A 20,379-nucleotide genomic window follows, 5' to 3' on the forward strand; every position below is an offset into this window, starting at 1 on the left:
ATACAATATTAAATATTACATACTGTATTCTTATGTAATTAATGTATCTAGTAAAATTAGGACACAGGCTATATGAAGAGGGAGTATACCCACCTGGCTGGTCTTGATAAATTTTCAAGCCTGGCTTTAAAATTCCAATCCGCCCCGTTGCACAAAAATGTGACTGTATGGGGGGAAAAGGACACTGATTTGCTCCCTAATATTTGGAAAAAAAGACAATGGTTAATCAGACAAATTGGTTAAGTAAGTTTTACAGGGCTGTAAGTAGGGGGGAGCTCATGCGACCCGGGCGCTGAAAGCTTCTGAAAGCTGCTGCAGCAGACGGCAGCCGCAGACTGAGTTGCCCTAAATATTTTGTGGTTCCGGCCGCCTGTAATAGCTGTGGCTTCTGCAGCCCTCCACTCGGCTGTCTACTTGTGTGGCTGGCTGTGCTTTGTGGCGTGTGCTTCTCGGCTGTCTGTACTGCGCGGGTGCCTTGCCCCGGCTAGGGTCTTCTGTTTTGAGCCCTGCCTGCCCTACCTGCTCGATGGTCTTTTGTTCAGCAGCCAGCAAGAGAATGGAGCAGTCCACCTGGAAGGATCTGGAGCCGCCAAGCCAAATGTTTGTGTTTGGTGTGTATGTGTGTGTGTGTGTGTGTGAAGTAAGGTGAGGTGAGGTGAGGTGCAAACTTTTTAAACATGAGGAGCTCTGAACTACCATGTTACAGGCTGGGTTTGAAAGATGACAGGTAGGAGCTGATTGGGGGCGGGATGCACTATCACTTACTGCTGCGTTGTTCCGCTGTTATCGGTGCCGTTGTCAGGATCGCGTATGCTGTAAGCATCTTTAGCAGAAGAGCGTTCTTTGCAGTTCCACATTCGGATCTCCATAGGAACATACAGCTGTTCCGCACATGTGGTATGCACAAAGACCCCGCGCGGTGGTCGCGATATTAGGTCAATTTGAATCATCCAGCAGCAGGGGAGGCGGGGACAGAGCAGTAGGAGCTGGGCTGCTGTGGGGAACAGGCACTTTTCACCGGGGAAGAGAGAGCAGCAGCGGGCTGGCTGCAGTCATGAACCCACTTCCTAGTGCTGTTGCCATTACGGGGGAGAGTCGGGGGAGCTGGGGAGTACATGAGCAGTAAAAAAACAAAACGCGGAAGGGGGCTTTAATGCAAAGCGAAGGCGGTGATAAAAACATTACAGAATATAGAGAAACTGGAAACAATATTGGCGCGTAACTGAGGCGGAAACATTGCGATAAAAAACATAATTCAGTGCATCTCCCCCTATGTGGTTGTTTGTTTATCACTTTTAGTGCATCTGACCCACTGAGAGCACAACCTGAAAAGGGGGCAGGACCTCAGATAGGCCCTACAGTATGTTTGTCATTTTCGGGGCATACCCAGATCTTCTTGAGTAGCTCAGCAGCCTCCAGTTCACAAGGGCCTGATTAAGGCTCCAAGTGCTCTAGGATAATACACATGTAGCTCCCCTTGTAATGCCGATAAACACACGTGTATGGGGGCTCAGGGACTCAACAGTCATACTGCCCATGTGCATGTAACAGAGCTTATACAACTGGCATGTAGGATCTAATGTTTGTGGTGTGTGAAGGAGACTTTGGCTTTAGGCTGCCCAGCTGGTGCTATAGCACAGTGGGGCCAATTCAGACCTGTTGGCACAGTCTGGAATTCAGCCCCTCCAGCGTTGGTGGAGTTAAGTGCATGCGCATTGTTGCCAATGCGCATGTGAAGGCCCTGGCTGCAAGCACCTTCCACAACTTTTTTAGGCCTGTGGGCGTAGTCAGGCCCTCTTAGCCTAGTGGTACTCTAGTCAGGCCCCCTTGGCCCAAGCATATTATAATGTGGCCCTCCTGGCCCATGGGCAATATAGTTGGGCTCTCATGGCACTTTCCTACTGCCTGTGGTAAGCCTGTGGCCCCCACATCCTGGCATTATGCCTGTGGGCTCCATTAGCTGGGTGATAGGCCCATGCACAGCAAGGAGGCGCTAGGCCCAGTATTTTAGCCCCCACAGGAATGAAAGCGGTATCTGGGCACCAGGCTCAGGCCACTCCAACCGGCCCCAATTAGGCAGGCGCACAGGCCTGAGCACTTTCCCTGGTATATTGATTGAAAGGTGGACAGGCTGTGTGGCTGCCACCTTTCCAGGTGCAACCAGCAGGTGGAGGAGCGTGCAGTTTCCCATGAGTAACTGGGGAAAGGGTGCGCAGGCTGTCATCTCTCTGTACCTAAGTAGGTTTAGTGGAAACGTTCAGGAGTGTGTACAAACCGGTAAGCTCAGTGCCAGATCAAAGTCCACATGGGCCTGGAGTTGAAATGTCTGCATGGTGTTGACGGTGATGTGACCGGATACGGTTACCAGTATATTGATGCCGGCATCCCTCACAACAGCGGTGGGATTCCGTCTGTCAGGATTCCAACGCTGGAATACCGACAGCTGGAATCCCAAAGGGTAAGTATGCAGGGCTAGCTAGCGTGCGGCCGGGAGAGGGGGGGTTTAGGCACTAGTCGTAGGACTCAGGGTAGGCTGCAAGGAGGGGAAGGTTACACATGACTGCAGAAAAAGTGGTTCTGCATCAGCACCAGCACCTTTGGGTGGCGATACCCTATAGAAGCCTATGGGCTTCTTTCCGCCTCGCCGACCCCCCCTATCCCTCTCCCTTGGGCTTACCTTCTGACAGGTCCTCCTGGACCCCGGAAGGTAAGCCCTCCCTCCCCTAGCAACGCAGCAGGATATCCTTCCGGCTGCAGGGGGGGAGGGGGAGGAGGCGCTGGGGACAGCTACCCTGATCTGTCCTAGCTGCTGGGGAGAAGCAGGCTCCCAGGAGGTGACGGAGACCCCCCGCAGATCACATTACAGGTATCGCGGGGGGGCCTCCGTCACAGCACCGCAATGCCAGCCGCATATGTTAGTACATATGCGCTGGCATCGTGGCAGGGGCATGGCGAAGGGCGGCGATGTATATTAATACATCCCGCCCTAAGGGCCAAATGGGCCTGGAGTTAAAAATGTTCTAGGGCCTATTATGAGAAGTGGAGGAGGTGATGCCAATGCCATGTAGTCATGTAGAAGCCATACCCTGTAAACTCAGTGTCTCAATAATATATAAATGTATAAAAATTGCGAAATAATATTTTAATACTTAGGATTTATGGCCAACCATGTGACCAGCAGATGTTTGCGTGGTGATCATCATGCCGCCATGATGATGGGCCTGGGGCTGCAGCTCCATCTGCCCCATTGTTAATCTGGCCCTGGCTGTAATAAATCAGTACCCATTTCAAAAAGTCAGATACTGTATACCTTGTTATCGCATTCAGCAGTATCTTGTACTGTGGTTACGGCTTTTCTTGCTAAAGACAAAACCTGAAGGTTAACATGAGGTAACGTGTGTTGTGGCTTCTCATGATATATTGATAAGGCTGTTGTCTTTGATAAGAAGATTATGATAAGCATGCTATTGTGGAATGTGATAAGCCTAGGGCTGTATAGGGTGGACACTGGACAGTGGATTGCAAAAGAGGAAGGCTAACTGGTTATATAATATTCTGAAAAGGGTGTTGGGCAGAGAATTAACCTTTTTGTAAATGCCATGCATTTACAAAGGGTAAATTCATTACTGTTTTGTCTGACATGCCATGTAAGGTTATTCTTCATCCAGAATGAATACCACAGGCCTGAAGCTGAATTGGACATACAATGCCTGCCCCCAGCCTGTGTCCCTGCTCTGCACTATTACTACTCTCATTTGGCTGACCTGGTCTGCATTAGTACTTGCATCCTACTGATGCTCCTGATTGCTAATTCCATTCTATACCCTGCTTCTCACTTCTACTCCCATCATGCCCTCTGCTCTGCACTACTAGTACTCCCATTCTGCCCCCTAATGTGCACTACTACATCTCCCATTCTGTACCCTCCTTCCAGCTACTGCCATCATACCCCCTGATATGCACTACTACACTTACACCCTCCTCCCTACTCCACACTACTGCTACTCCCACCGGGCCCCCTAATTGGTATTACTATTACTACTCCTATGCCAGTGGTTCCCAAACTGTGCGCCGTGGCTCCCTGGGGTGCCGCGGGACACATGCAGGGGTGCCGTGGGTTGGTGGTCCGGGACCAACTCAAATTATTAATGGTTAATTATTTATAAGCAAAACCAGTGCTCGTGGCTGCCAATCATAAAATGTGTACAAATAGAAGCAATTCCTTGCATTTTCCACATAACTGACCCTAAGAATCGCATATAAATCCAATCTAATTAAAATAAATTTGGCCTAGGGGTGCCGCGAAAAAAATTCTTATACTCTAGGGTGCCGTGATTAAAAAAGATTGGGAACCCCTGTCCTATGCCATTTGTGCCCCTGCATCCCACTACTACACCCATTCTGCACCCAACGTTGGTGAAGTGTATGGAGCTTGTGGTCCAGGCCTCAAATTACAGTACCCACCCTACCCACCACCCTGCCTCCAGTACATTGCTGTAATTGACTCGACCCCCGCTGCCTCTGTAATAAACCCTACCCCTCCGACCAGGGTTGGACTGTCCCACTGGGCTACAGGGCAAACCCCCAGTGGGCACGAAGCACAGTAGCGGTGCCTTGCCTACGGGTGCGTCTTGTTGCGTACCCGATCCACGGCTTGCTGTGGGGACTCTGCCAGGACATCTCCTCTTGCGCTCCTCTACTGTGGGCTCTTTCTCTGGTCCCAGCAGGTGAGCGTGCATCAGGGCACAGTGGAGCCGTCCAGCTCCTGGTGCGGCACTGACCCCGCCGCAACCTCTCCTCGCTGGACAACGGCACCATCTTTTTTGGGGAGGTGATAACTGCTGAGGGAAGTGGGATGGACTGACTTGCACTACGCTGGTCCCCGCTCATTAGGTATGCACAGGGCCGGGACCCGCATCATGCATATCTAATGAGCGGGGACCGGCGCAGTGTACAATTAAAGCAAAGTCCTTTGCGCTGGGGCACTTTGTCTTACTGGGGCTGTGGCATCTCCGGCTGGACTCCTAGGAGGCAATGGCGCCCGGTGGCAGATGACTCCATTGCCTCCGGGAGTTCCGCCACTGCTCTGGAGACTGGTCACACCCCTAAACAAGGGCCCCTATTGCCCTTCATGCCCCTGTCTAACACTGCCTCAGGTCAGGGACAGATACATGCCCTACTACCCCTCTACCCTAGCCCCAGAGTCTACCCTACCCCAATGCCCCCTAGACACAGTACCCCTCCTTGCCCCAGGTACATACACCCCCCAACCACCTAGGTACAGACACTGTCTGTCTAAATGTTAGCTGGTTGGCTAGTCTGAGGAAAAAGTTGATTTGGTGTGTGGAGAGCTGCTTTAGTTGGACAAACAAATTGGATGGTTGGTCAATTGGAGGAAAAAATGGTTAGAATGGTTGTTGTTCATACAACCATCACTGTCATCTGCAGATATATCTGTTGCTGTGTACATTGGCCAATGAATCTTTCCTCTGAATAATCTGTCAGATCACTGGAATGAAATGTCCCAAATTTGCTGCATTTAATATAATGGGTTGGGCTTAAGCACATAACAGCAATTAAATATGAATTCAGTCCAGCTTTTGTTTGAGGTCAGGAATCAACTGCAACCAAGTTGATTAGTTACACCTGTTATCTGTCTTTAAGGATTGTATCTGAGGACAAGTCAGGGAATTTATGATGCTGGACAAGCCAGTGCCAGGTGATAAGCTGAGAGTCTGAGGGTCTGAGGTTACAGTAGAAGTCATTGGGGTAGAACAGTACCTGTACTGGAGCTCTGGCTGATTGTGACAGCCCCGACTCTGCGTATCCGGATCTTCGAGGCACTGGCATCCTAAGACGCAGTAGGATCTCCCTGCGCAGAATGGGGCAGATGTATTAAGCCTTAACAAGAGATAAATGCAAGGGTGATAAAGAGAGATAAACGCCCAGCCAATCACCTGCCAACTGTCATGTTACAGGCTGTGTTTGAAAAAAGTCAGTAAGGAGCTGATTGGCTGAACATTTATCTCTCCTGATCACCCTTGCATTTATCTCTTGTTAAGGCTTAATACATCTGTGTTGGAGAGGTGCGCTCTGCAACCATCTCCTTTAAGTGGCAGCAGTATCCGCAGGCTGCTTTGTCCCCTTGCGCTCCCTGTCTCATACAGTGGGCATCCTTGCTGTCCCCATGCTATGTGCCCATAGGTTGCGTGCCCTGTGAGGAGAAGCTTGCGCTGATTGTGAGAAGACTGTATGCGTGCCTCATAGTGTGTGTCCCGCGATGTCCTGTGTAGCTGAGGGAAACCCACATGCCCAGAGAGAATGACAGCGCCTCCTGAGAGGGAGACAGAGCCCCAGAGTGTAGTCTGTGCATTAGTGTGATAGCACATCCTGGCATACAGACCCGGGGGATGGAGAGAGGTTGTCTGTCAATCACTGCCCGGAGGTTCCCTGCATGTATCGCTGCAGCGCTAGCCCCAGCTGTCATCACAGACCTGCTAAAAGTCTGCTTACACACGGAACAGAATGGGGTGTGTGAGCGGACAAACCACACAATTGTTGAAAGAAAGCATGATGCTAAGTGACGCTGGCCTGGAGAAAAGAGTGCATCTACTGCAGTATACTTAAAGAATGGAGCACCTACAGTAGCTGTTAAAGGTAAACGCCACTGGAGGCCTGGTCCGAGAAAAAGCCAAGCGTCAGTCATCTTCGGGTCTTCGGAAGTAAAGCTTTTGCGCATATACCAAAGGAGAAAGAAAACTAGATCCAAAATCCATAAAATGCATAATGCTCGGCTACTGTGAAGAAAGTAAAGGATACAGAAAACATGCGTCTTCTAAAATCCAGAGATGTGGTGTTCCAGTAAACAGCACCACTAACAAAAGCAGTGGAGCAAGAAGATAATGTATTGCTGGATGTACAGGCTGCAGAAAGCATGTCTGAAACTGAGACTGTAAAAGTGTAAAACCAATCTGAAGTAACAAAAGCATACCCACTAAGAGATACAGGGGTACATTTATTAAGCTCGGTAAAGTGATAAAGTGTCTGTTTTTTTTATCACTGGCCAATCAGCTCCTAACTGTGAAGTTACAGGCTTGGTTTGAAAAATGACAGGTACTGTAGGAGCTGATTGGCCAAGACTGCCAGGCTTCTACACCACTCAAATTACATGAGCACTGGCATGCAGACCCGGGTAACAAGCAAGGAACACCCCCTGGGCAATAAGAAAGTAACTACCCCTGGGCAACAAGCAAGTATCTCCTCCTGTCAATGAGCATATATTCCCCCATGGCAACGAGCATGTAACTCCTCCTGGCAATGAGCATTTAATCCCCCCCATGTAAATGAGCATGAAACCACTGGCAACAAGCATGAAACAACCCATGGCAAGGAGCATGTAGCCACCAGGCCATGAGATATAACCCCTACAAGGAGCATGTAGGCAAGTGGCAGTTACAGATGGTGCCGGGCTCTTCTTTGCAGGGGATGGCGATGGCAACGCCATCTGCCATCCCCCGCCATCTGTATTTGCGCACATCACCTTCCGACGGCTTCCCCCGGGTCCCCGGCGGCTTGTCGGCGGTCACCCGGGGTCCCCAACGCCTCCCCGCACCCCCCCTAACTCTGTCTGTCTCCCTGAAGCGGAGACGGACAGGGTCCCGTCGGCCCGGCGCACAGACACTGAGACGTGCATGAGACTCACGCGCGTTTCAGTCAGATGAGAGCCGGGCTGCTGGCGGATCGCCAGCGGTGACGTTCTGGCGATTCGCCAGCAACAGGGAGCCGGGCTCCATCTGTATGTGTCTTAATATGTAATAGGCATTATGATTACGGCGTGTTGTGTTATCTGTAATGGGCATTGCGGTGTGCAACATAATATGTAATGGTCATTGCATTGTGTGACAATATGAAATGGGCATTACGGTGTGGCATTCTATGGGCATTACGGTGTGCGGCATAATATGTAATGGGCATTGCAGTGTGTGGCTTAATATGTAATGGGCATCGCATTGTGTGGAATAATGTTTGGGCATTACGGTGTGTGGCATAATATATAACGGGCATTACGGTGTGTGGCATAATATGTTTGGTGTAATTTTCAAAAATATGTTGCAGGTACCACCTTCTGCAACCCCCCCCCCCCCCATTTAATTTTTATTATCTGAAATATTTTGTGTAACAATAGGTTAGGGGGGGGGGGGGGGTGTTTGGTCTTTGGTGCGCCTGTCTATTTTGTAATTTGATGGCAGAAATCACTCCTCATATGCAGCTAGAGCCTTATTCTGGCTCACTTCAAATTCTCTCTCTAATGGACAAAACCATGTGCACTGCAGTTGGAGCAGATGTAACATGTGCAGAGAGTTAGATCTGTAGATTTGTACTTCAAACTAATATCTATTTATATGAATATTGCAGTAAAAATAAAGCAGCCAGTATTTACGCTGCATAGAAACAAAATAAGGTACTTATGTAGTATCTGAGCGTCCGATTTTAAAATCGGGTCGGATATCGCATGCGATCTGATGCGATTTTCCATAGGATTCAATGTTAACATAGTCCTGTTCATTTCCCCACTATCCAAGTGGGCATAGAGTTGATTTTATAAAGCGTGGCGAGCCCGAAGCGTGGCGAGGGGCCGCGGATTACGCGGGGCTCGCCACACTTCGGGCTCAGTGATTCGCTGCGCTCGCCAAGCTTTATAAAATCAACTCTATGCCCACTTGGATATCGAATGCGATTTTGCCGAAAAATCGCGTCGAATCGCATCTGATTGTATGCCTTAAGGCATGGGTCCACAAACTGCGGCCCTCCAGATGTTGTGAAACTACAAATCCCAGCATGCCCTGTCACAGATTTGCTATAAGGGAGTGTTAAAACTGTAAGGTAAGGTAAGGCATACAATCAGAAAATCGGCAGCCCAGATACTACATAAGTACCCAAAATAACACCCAAATAGACTCTCTCTGTGCATGTTACCCCCCTGCAGTACACATGGTTTTTTATCCATTAGAGGGAGAATTTGCTTACATCTCCGCGCTGTGGGGGTTATTTTGGTTCGCTCTTTCTGACAAATTCCTTCTGAGATGGACAAAACCATGTGCACTGCAGGGGGGCAGATGTAAAATGTGCAGAGAGAAAAAGATTTAGATTTGGGTAATTTTGTTTATGTGCAGGGAAAATACGGACTGCTTTATTTTTACACTGCAATATAGATCTCACTTTGAAGTAAAACCCCAGCCAAAATCTAACTCTCTCTGCACAAGTAACATCTGCCCCACCTGCAGTGCACATGGTTTTGTCCATCTAATGGGCCCCATACATCAGCAATCACAATTAATGGATTTCCAGATCCAGGGATTTTTTGGCCAGATAAATGGATTTTACAATCTATCTGACTTGCCCACACATTACAGATTTATTTCAGTGATCGGCAGATTTTTCCATCTAAAGATTGCATCTTCATATCTGGAAATTGACCAATCGATTGCTGTTCATAATGTAAATAGATGAAGAAGACGAATTGGGAATGCCCACACATATAAAAAAGATCTGCAGATAATACCAGATTATTAAACATGTTTAAAAACCTGATTAAGCAATCGATTGACGATTTTGATTGGCATTGCCAAAAGGGGGAGCCCACACATCTAAAATTAATTGTGGCAATCATCTCCATATCTGAAAATTGTCACAATTAATTGCTGATGTATGGGGCCCTTAAGAAGGAATTGAAAGGAAACAGAAATAGTGAACCAAATTAACCCCCTGTGCCCGGGAGAGATTAGCAGCCGCCGCTTGAGCCGCATGTTAGTGGGAGGCTGTGACATCTCCCCAGTGACAGCTGTCACATACACGTGCTCAGTGAGCCAAGCACCTACACAGGTCGTCGCAGGGAGCAGCGCCGGGCCCCTTCTGTTATAATTTAATCCCCAAGGTTTTTATTTAATGTAAGAAATGCGGGCAGGACGCAATGCAATAAGCCGCTCTCCCGATCTATGTGTTGCCCTCTCTGGTAATGGCCACCACTGACTCTGTCCCTGCCGGGTACGTCACTTCCGCTCTCTGATAGACGCGAGCCCGGCCCTGCACTGTGTGTGCTGCTTGTGGGAATCATCATCCTCTTCATGGTTCCACCACGGCTGAGGGATCCCAGGTAAGTTGCTGGTAGCCCACGTCCTCACAATACACAGACATACGTATATATGATGATAGCAGGCCATCACAATAGGTATGTACTATAAGTATATGCCTTCAGAGGAGGAGACTGCATTGCACTATTGAGTGTGTTAGACAATGTAGGTCACTATGTAGGATATATGTGTGTGTGCGCTCCCTCCCTTTAATGTCATTTACCAAAATGCCCATCGCAGCTGCCCTGTATCCTGCATTGTAGTGACCTACTTATCTCATGTGAGTGCTAGGTGACAGAGAGTCCCCAATACAGGACAGTCCCCATCTTTTGCTGCTCTGCTGGATTGAACAAGGTCATGATTAATTAGCTCTGCAAAGGGATCATGTGCAGATCACCTCGCCCTGTGCACCCGTCCTGAGATTAGGATCTTCTGTGCTGCATTTTTCTCACTATACATACACCTGCTATGCTGTTTTAATTACACCCATCCTGGTGGCATCTATAAAATAGGATGACAGAGTACTGTGCTGGATGCATCACCACAAGTTGGAATTCACTTAGTCAAGAAATTGCTTCCCTAGAAAATACAAAAAAAAAAAAAAATATGGAGTCATTTTGAAATGCATCTTTTACTGTGATCTCACCATTCGTGTGGAAAGGTATAGCATTATGTTATCTTTCTATAACTGGATCTCTACATGTGTTTTACAATGCAACCAAAGAGTTCGGATGAGCATCTTCTTATAGATCTACTTTCTGATTAAAACACAAGTGGATGCTATGTAATATTTGCCAAAGACTTATATCTTGCTGAGAAGCAAAATAATTCTATCTATAGATGGTAAGACTGTGATTAGAGCCTTTTTACCTCAGTGTTTTGTTTTTAATGTATGTTTTGTTTACAACTTCAAAGCGCAATTAATGTCCTGGCCCCATATAAATATAATAATTGTAGCCAAAAGTCATTAAAATAATAGCTTTATTCATTCCGATCCCAAAGATAACCAACCTTGTCTGAAACTGCTAAAGGGCTACTGGGGTAGTCCACCATAGGGCCAAATTAAATATGGTGTGAGAATCATAAATTGAAAAATCTTGGGAGATTTTTTTTTCCCAAAAATTTTTTAAAGCGCTAATCCATTACATGGCAAAATCAACCTGGTTTTGCAGTGTAAATGATTGCCGCTTTAATAAAATGGGAACAGTCACTCAAAATCTCTCACTTTCCTATTCTCACACCCTATTACATTGGTCCCATAGTCTACATCAGGGGTAGCCAACTTCAGTCCTCGAGAGTTACCAACAGATAACGTTTTAGTCAGTAATGAGTGCACCTGTGTACCTGCAAGGTGAGCTGGAAACCGTTAACTGTTGGTAACTCTCGAGGACTGGAGTTGGCTACCCCTGGTCTACATCCTCTGCAGCATTATACACAGTAGTCACCCATTGCTGTCATGGGGAAAAGGGGCAATTTATCAGAGCTACCAAAAAGGATGATTATCAGCTTTCAGGCCAGGGGTGGCTGTATATATGAAACAGCGCAGTTTGTGTTCTGCTCGCGTGCTGCTGTGAGAAAATTGCATCATAACAGGATACCATTGAGAATAACTAACTTGGAAACTGAATACCTACGAAGGTGCATGTGGGTCGACACACGTTACAGTGGGACAGCTCACTGTTAAACAAACTTAGGGCTACCAGACTTGTGTCTAAAATGACCGTTCAGTGAACCCTGCTGCGTATGGTGCTCTGAAGCAAATGGATGGACACTGCACCTATGCAAAAGAAAGTGCATCGCCATTAAAAAGGCTTCAATTTGCACGGCTGTATCGGAATTGGACCTCTGCTGAATGTTGGTTTCTCCAATGACTAACATTTTCAGTTACATCAAATGAATGGATGTGGCATGGGAGGTGGGAAACATCCTGCAAACATTGCTGAATGAAGTTGGTGGTGTTAGCGTTATAGTATGGGAAATGTTTTCATTACTTTCCATGGGCCCACACCTCCATGTGGATAGACCAATTTGGTTATAAATCCATCTTTAGAGATCACATACACCCATACATGCTGATTGGCTGTCTTCCCTGGGACAGGGGATCTTCCAACAAGACCATGCAACATGTCGCAGGGCTAGAAATGTCTGACAGTGGTTGGACGAGCATGACCGAGCCATCCAAGTACTTCCCTGGCCCCCTAATTCTCTGGACTTGAACCCAATTGATCATCTGTGGGACCACCTTGATTAACGTTTTAGCTTTATGGCTCTTCAGTTACACACCCTCCAGCAGCTGTGTGATGCACTGTAGTCAGCATGGCTCCAGATACCTGTGCCAACCTACCAGCACCTTATTGAGTCACTCACAGTCCGTGTAGCTGCTGTCTGTGCTGCACTTTGCGGTTACAATGGCTGTTAGTTGGTTATTCTGATATTGTCTCGATCTGTGTTTATCATGTCTATGAGAAATATGTAGTAGATAGCTGTGATTGGTTAGTCAGAATTTGTTTTCTATTGCTGTCCAAAGTTATTGTCACTCTGTCTTCCCGACATATGGCTGTGGCTATTTGTGTTTGTTCTTGCACCCTGGATCTTCCAAACCCCATGCAGATTCTCTTCCCTACATAGTGCTTCTAGCACATGCCTAGTCTGTATGTCAGTGCTGAAATACAGACCACGCTGTGCTAGAAGCAACACAGCAGAAAGCGACACCCAAGGTAGGGAAGAGGAACTGTATACGTTTTTGGAAGATGCAGGATGCTAGAATGAACACAGGTTATACTACTCCACAAAAACCTATAGTATTTACATCTGCATACAGCTGGATATTTTACACATGGGAATATGTAACTAAATGGACATTGCAGTTACTGTGTGACTAATCTGTGTAGAGATTCTCTAAGTTCACCTTCTAAAATGCCAGCAAAATGTCATTTTTGTAGTTTGGTATAAAATATTTTCTTACTAGTGTGGCCCTCCCATGTTCTGTGTCCCCATCATTCTCCAGGAAGTCCTCTGGAATAATTAGGAGGTTCGCTTGTTCCTCATCTCATTCATAGGGCTACTGTATATTCAAATGTTTTTTTTTGTGCTGGCAGCCACTAGAGGGCATTCAAATGAGCTATTCAAATGTAGCTCTCTTTCAGCTTGCACCCCCAGAGGTTCTCAAGCTGAAATCCACGAAAAGTCACCTATTTCAGCACTCCAGTGGGACTTTTCACAGCTCGCCCCTTAATTTGCTCAGGTATAGCCGCTATATGTGAATAAACCTGACTAGAATGAGCAGAAGCAGCTGGGGAAAAAAATCAATTGCATATAGCCACGATTTTTCTCCCATTGCTGTAGATGGGAGAACGGGCGCGATATGACAATCAAATACGTCCTATAGTGTGTTTGTTGGAAGTACAACAGAGAAGGAAGCACATTTCTTATAGTGTTAATAACTAGACCATGTAACTATGCTTTTACTCGTCGTACTATTAATGTAGCATTTCTAAAGCAGCATGTGTGTTCCTTTGTGGGAATATGACTAAGCATAAGTTAGAGAATCCCTATAGTAACCAGAAGCTGTCTCAAAATCCTCTGCCTCCAGCCACGTGTCAGTAATGCTAATTTTCAGCCCAAGGCATCTTTTTAGTTGGGAAGAAAGCTGGCGGTACAGTCTGTGGGCCTATACATTGGGCAAAATTTTAATAGGATGAGAGATTTTTTTTAAGAAATCTCCAGGTTTTTTTTTAAAGCGGCGATCACTTACACTTAAAATTCAAACTGGTTTTGCAGTGTAAAGGTGCCCACGCACTAGAACGATTTTTTTTTCCGATGTTTACCGATAATCGGCTGATATCGGTCCAATGCGCGCTCCCGTGGATCTTTTGCTAAATCTTCTGACCTTAAGGTGCCCATACACATTACAATTATTGTATATAATATCGCATCTCGGTTTTGCGATGAGATGAGATCTGGTACAAAAATTATGTGCAGCATACTTGCGATATTGTATACAATAATTGTAATGTGTATGGGCACCTTTTACGTGCCGCATGAAAGATCAGAAGATTTATCAAAAGATCCATAGGAACGCACATGAGATCTTGGTAAAGATGTGCGCTTGGCTGAAATCTTTTGTCCAGGACAGACAAAAGATTTCAAGGCTGGATTATGCGCAGATCTTGCTAGTGTGTGGGCACCTTAAATGATTGCCGCTTTAAAAAAAACCTGGAGCTCTCACTTTCTGAATCTCATCTTATTAAATTTCACCCATTCTCTTCAAAGTAGATTGACATTTGACCTTTATCAGTTCTAATAGTAACTTATCCTGGCTTGCTACAGTGTAATTATAAGGTGTTTTAACTATTATTTATTTATAAGGCACCAAATATAGAAAGAGGGGGAGATAAACAGGTGACAGGAGGCACAAGCAAGGGGAGAGTAGAGCGAGACCTCGGTACTAGGTTATGCGGAAGTGTTTGTTTTGAAGAATAGGTGGGTCTTCAGTGCTGGTTTCAAGGTCGGGGAGAGTCTAATAGAGCTAAATAGCTTGTTCCAGTGAGGGGAGTGGGTGGGGATTAGCATGGGAAAAATCATGGATTTGCACTTGGGATGCAGTGACCAGGGTAAAGGAGAGGCAACAGTTATTGGCTGACCAGAGAGAGTGGTTGGAAGCATGTAGGGAGCAATGGCGGGGGCCTTGTATGTGACATGAGAGGGTGTGGAGTTTGAAGAAGAATCTGTAGGGGAATGGGAGCTGGCGCAGAAAGGGAATGGCAGATATGTGGGGACAGGAGAGGAAGATAAACATAATTGCAAACTGATTGGAGGGCAGTGATATGGTCCAGTTAGGAGGGGTTCTAATGCTGGCACCCCTCATTTAAACCTTTTTTTAATTCTCCCTGATTTGCACTAGATATTTGCCCATGGCTTTTATATTCTCTGATTAGATTTTTTTCAGTAATCGCTTCACTGTTCGGATATTTTTAATCGGCTATTACCCTATAGCAAAGTTTCTTTATCCTGCAACCCATCTTTAGCAACAATGGTTCAATTTTAAATAAATTGCCTTTTTTATTTTCATTTTTTCATTGAATCTATCGATAACTTTAGAAGTTGTAGTAATGGATTGATTTACATGAATGTGATAATGGTGATCTGTATAGGAACCCAGTTTTAGAGTACAAATGATAGATAGATAGAACATGATATTACCTGTTCCTTGGGTAACGGATTATTCAGTTTTTCAGAATATTTTTCTATTTTAATGATGTATCCTACATTTATGTTGTATAAACACATGAAATACACACATATATTTTATTTGTGCATAAAACAAGGTTTCAAAACCTCAAACAAAGTTTTTGTACTATCTCAGATACTCAATTTAAATGCCAAACAATCATTTTCTTGCAGCTATTTAGTGCCAGCCACATATCATATTCTCAGTAGTGCCAGTTACAGATGTCCCCAATAGTACTTTTAGAATTTTTTTTTTTTCACTTTTCTGGAATGTATGTTTTTTTCGGAATAATTTGGATTAGGGATGCTTAACCTGTACACCCCCCAGCTCCAACAACATATTTTCTATAAAGAGAAAAAATATTTGTTTCTTATCAGTCACACTTGTTTTATTAGTGGTTGACTTCTTCCCCCCCCCATAAGAAAAGATGTGGTTCTGTAAATTGCAGCATTCCTATTGGATGCTTGGTCTGAGACTTTGTCTATAGCTTAAAGGCCCCCATACACAAGTCGGACCCAATTTACCTGCGAGCCGCCCGGCAGCTCCCCGGGAGGCTCACATACGATTTGGCACTTGATGTGCCATTTTTTACATGGGATAAATCGCATGCGATTTATCCCATGTAAAAAAAAAACCCGGGGAGCTGCAGGGCGGTGAGGAGTAGTGGGGGCGGGCAGCGGTGGTGGGGGCGGGCAGCGGCGGCCAGCAGTGGTGGGGGCGGGTGCGGTGAGCGCTGCTGACCTGGCCAGGCAGTGTACCTACTCATAGCAGCAGCCGGGACGGGACGCGTAGTGGCGGCTATTAGATTTTTAAAATATTTGTCAAATGACCGGCCGCTCTCTGATTGGCCGGAGAGCTCTCAGCCAATCAGAGAGCGGCCGGTCATTTGACAAGTATTTTAAAAATATAATAGCCGCCACTGCACTGCCCGTCCCCGCTGCTGCTATGTATGAATGGGCAGCCTGTGATTGGCTGAGCGCTCTCTCAGCCAATTGCTGACTGGCTGAGAGAGCGCTCAGCCAATCACAGGCCGCCCATTCATTGTATGGGCTTTTTTTTATTCCGTACTGACAGCTCCCGCCGGCTCCCCCTGCCCGGCTCTATGCCGCCTGTGTCCCCCGCAGCGCCCCCAGCCCCCCCTGCTCCCTCTACCGCCGCGCCGCCCCACTAGGTCCCAAGTCAGGTGGTCGGACGTGCAGCAGGTCCGACCACCCGACGCAGATCCGATGCGCACGGGACCGCGCATCGGATCTGAGGGGACATCAAAACTAGCCGATTTTGGTCCGATTTCGGCCAGATCCGACTGATCTGGCTGAAATCTGACCAAAATCGGCTAGTGTATGGGGGCCTTAACCATACAGTTATCCGAGGTATTGCATGCAGCCTCAGCAACTGCCCACGGCTCCCCCTTGGCTGGACCGTATACGATACATCCTATGCAGCACTTTGGCATAGGATGTAGCGTCTGTGACCCCTACCTAGTGCTGCTGGAACCGACAATTTTTATGTGCAGCACTTTATGTGCAGCACTTGCGATCTCTGGATCCGATGTGCACTGGACCACAGATCGAAATGGGAGGTTAGGCACATACGATTTGGACTGTTTTCACACGATTTCTCTGTCCTATCCATCAGAATCGGGTGAAAAGGGACCAAATTGTATAAGTGTATGGGCACCTTTTACTCCTGAGAACAGTGGAATAACTAACTGAACATTGGAAGTTTTGGTGTGTGTGTGTGTGTGTGAGATCTGTAATATCACCTCTGGAAAAATCTGGTGAGGTAAATAAATGAAGGTATGACTTACTATAGCAGAGACCTTTCTTATCTGTTAGTAGTGCACTTAAAACACATACAAAAGTCAATTTTACAGTACTGTATGTCACTGACTCAATTATAATTTTATTACAAAGGCGCAGGCGGCTTCTGCAACACGCTACTATACCTCTGGAGTCCTTTTGAAATGTTACGCTTTAAAAATGACCTGTATTCCACATTTCCTATAATCCAATTATAATCCATTTATGAAATAACAGGAATTAGACCAAAACCAAGCCTGAGCATAGACCAGATCAGAAAGAACCCTTCTTGCATAATGTTGCAGTCTGTATGCTGGAGAGCATTGCATGAATAAACATCAGACTCACGCCTGTACTTAAGAAAATCTGGTTATGACACAAGTGATTCGGGCTTCTTCCTCTCACCTTTCACACAGTAAGCAGCTGTTATGGATGGGTAGGCTTCTGTGTGGCCCTTGCTGGGCTCCATTGCAGAACAGTTGTAAATACAGGCTTTTTTTTTAATGATGGAATCTACCCCATGTGTTTTTTTTTTGGGGGTGGGGGGGAAGAGTTAGGCTGGATTTATAACATGTTGGTGAACGCAAAGGGACAATACATCAGTTAGTGTTTATTCTAGCACCCGCTATCTTTGAAAACCCATGCAGTTCCTCTTCCCTGCCTGGGGTGTCACTGTCTACTGTAGTGCTTCTAGCACAGTGTGGTCTGTATATCGCACTGATATGCAAACCAGACCTGTACTAGAAACAACACCGCAGACATCGAGACCCCAGGCAGGGAAGAGGAACTGCATGGGTTTTCAAAGATAGCGGGTGCTAGAATAAACACTAATCAGGTTCTCACCTATTATAGCATTCAGTCAGTTTCCATGTAGTGTGGAATAGTTTGGATGTTTTGGCACATGAAAGATTTGAATAGGCATACATATACAGTATGTGCCAGTGTTGTTGCTTTATTGGGTACTCTTTACCTAGAACGGCGCCCGCGATTAGCGTCGGGGGTAAAAAATCGCGGCCATCGCGGGTACATAAAAAACGGGTGCGACGCGATGCCCGCGATTTTCCCATAGGGATCAATGTTAAAAGTCAGATTGGACGCGATTTTAGTGTTAAATGCCTCAATGCCCGCGATTTTTACATAGGAAACAATGTTAAATGGGCCACAGAGCCCTAATAGTCCCCATAAGTCTTAAATGGCCCCCACAATTTTTAACGCCACCCCACGATCAACGTGAACCCGAAGCGTGGCGAGCGGCGGCGGTACGCGTCCTCCGACCTTTTCATACCCCCACTATCCACGTCGGCGTGGAGTTGAGAATAGAATAGTGTGGCGAGCGCAGCGAGCCACCGAGCCCGAAGCGTGGCGAGCGCACGCGGATACCTTCTCAGTTATAGACAAAAAATAATAAGATAACCTGTGCTCTACACAAAGGGTGCAGCCCTCACACAAAAGATAGTCACCAAACTATCCCAATATCAATACACACAAACCAGAAAGATGGATAAGGCGCTCCCACTTGGGATATAAATGTTAAGATGATGTAAAAGTTCCTTTTTCTTTTTTATCCTTTTGTTTTCTGACAGTTGGGAAGTCCTCTGGGCATTTATTTGTGAACCTCAGAGAAAAGACAAAAGAAATACACTCCTCATAGTGTAAACCATCTAAAACAAATATATGGAATTTTTTTCTTTTTTCTGTAGATATTATTCCGTACCAAAAAAGAGCCTTCACTTAGGCCACAAGATGTCACGCATATATAGGTCAGATATTGGTGATCCAATCAAACTCTTCAATATCTTAGGTGTACCTCGTATCCGGCCTTATCATCAAGGCTATATGTATCGCATATACAAGAAGGAAGACGTATCCTGGAGAGATCCCGGGTCTCTGCAGAAGGTCTACCCTCTAGAAATGAGTCCAAAGATGTAAAAGCCAGGTAAGTCCAGATTCACGGCACCAATGTCCTGTTGGGACCAATGATAATAAGTCCGGATACGGTACTATGCCATTTGGTTTTTTTATATATGTTTTGTTTTTATAAATAAATGTCTACATATTTACACTATGTGGAGCATTTAATTTTCTTATTCGAGGTACACCTGAGGTACACCTGAGATATTGAAGAGTTTGATTGGATCACCAATATCTGACCTATATATGCGAGACATCTTGTGGCCTAAGTGAAGGCTCTTTTTTTGGTACGGAATAATATCTACAGAAAAAAGAACAAAATTCCATATATTTGTTTTAGATGGTTTACACTATGAGGAGTGTATTTCTTTTGTCTTTTCTCTGAGGTTCACAAATAAATGCCCAGAGGACTTCCCAACTGTCAGAAAACAAAAGGATAAAAAAGAAAAAGGAACTTTTACATCATCTTAACATTTATATCCCAAGTGGGAGCGCCTTATCCATCTTTCTGGTTTGTGTGTACCTTCTCAGTTATACGCGTCCCCTCGCGGGCTTCACAGGTGTCCGTGGCGATGCGGACACCTGTGAAGCCCGCGAGGGGACGCGTTTACCTGTGAAGGTATACGCGTCCCCTCGCGGGGCTCGCTGCGCTCGCCACGCTTCGGGCTCGGTGGCTTGCTGCGCTCGCCACACTATTCTATTCTCAACTCCACGCCGACGTGGATAGTGGGGGTATGAAAAGGTCGGAGGACGCGTACCGACGCCCCTCGCGGGCTCGCTGCGCTCGCCACGCTTTGGGTTGACGTTGATCGTGGGGTGCCGTTAAAAATTGTGGGGGCCATTTCAGACTTCAGGGGGACTATTAGGGCTCTGTGGCCCATTTAACATTGTTTCCTATGGAAAAATCGCGGGCATCGAGGCATTGAACACTAAAATCGCGTCCAATCTCACTTTTAAAATTAGTCCCTATGGGAAATCACGGGCATCGCACCCGTTTTTTAGTGCATTCGATGGTCGCGATGGGCGCCGTTCTAGGCAAAGAGTACCCTTTATTGTGACCATTAATACCAAGGTGGTTACACGCAAAGCTTTGTTGGAACACTTTGATCACTAATGTTGCAGATTTTCCTTTGTTCCCTATAGTGCAGTACAGGAAGGTTTTATGTTGTTGGGGTAATCTATTCTACTGTATGTGCCTGGCTGCAGTTGCGAATAATTGAATATGAGCCTCACTGTAGGTAGGGCTTCCTGATCACTCTCTTTGGGCTGTATTCAGATGTTTTCATTTTTGGCAGCCACTAGAGGACAC

At 46.2% G+C, this 20,379-nt stretch overlaps 1 protein-coding gene across 4 annotated transcripts in view; it reads left to right on the forward strand.

Moving 5' to 3' along the window:
• Positions 1-10,015: 10,015 nt before the first annotated feature.
• The window catches only part of FAM222B (family with sequence similarity 222 member B), a 137,444-nt gene continuing 127,080 nt past the window's right edge, over positions 10,016-20,379 (forward strand). For all 4 annotated transcript variants that reach the window (XM_083172359.1, XM_083172357.1, XM_083172358.1 and 1 more), the window contains exon 1: positions 10,016-10,153. The gene's annotated coding sequence lies outside the window, so the exon portion shown is untranslated. The remainder of the gene's footprint in view (positions 10,154-20,379) is intronic.

This window comes from Crinia signifera, chromosome 2 (assembly GCF_055691185.1).
Source record: "Crinia signifera chromosome 2, ASM5569118v1, whole genome shotgun sequence".
Lineage (NCBI taxonomy): Eukaryota > Metazoa > Chordata > Amphibia > Anura > Myobatrachidae > Crinia > Crinia signifera.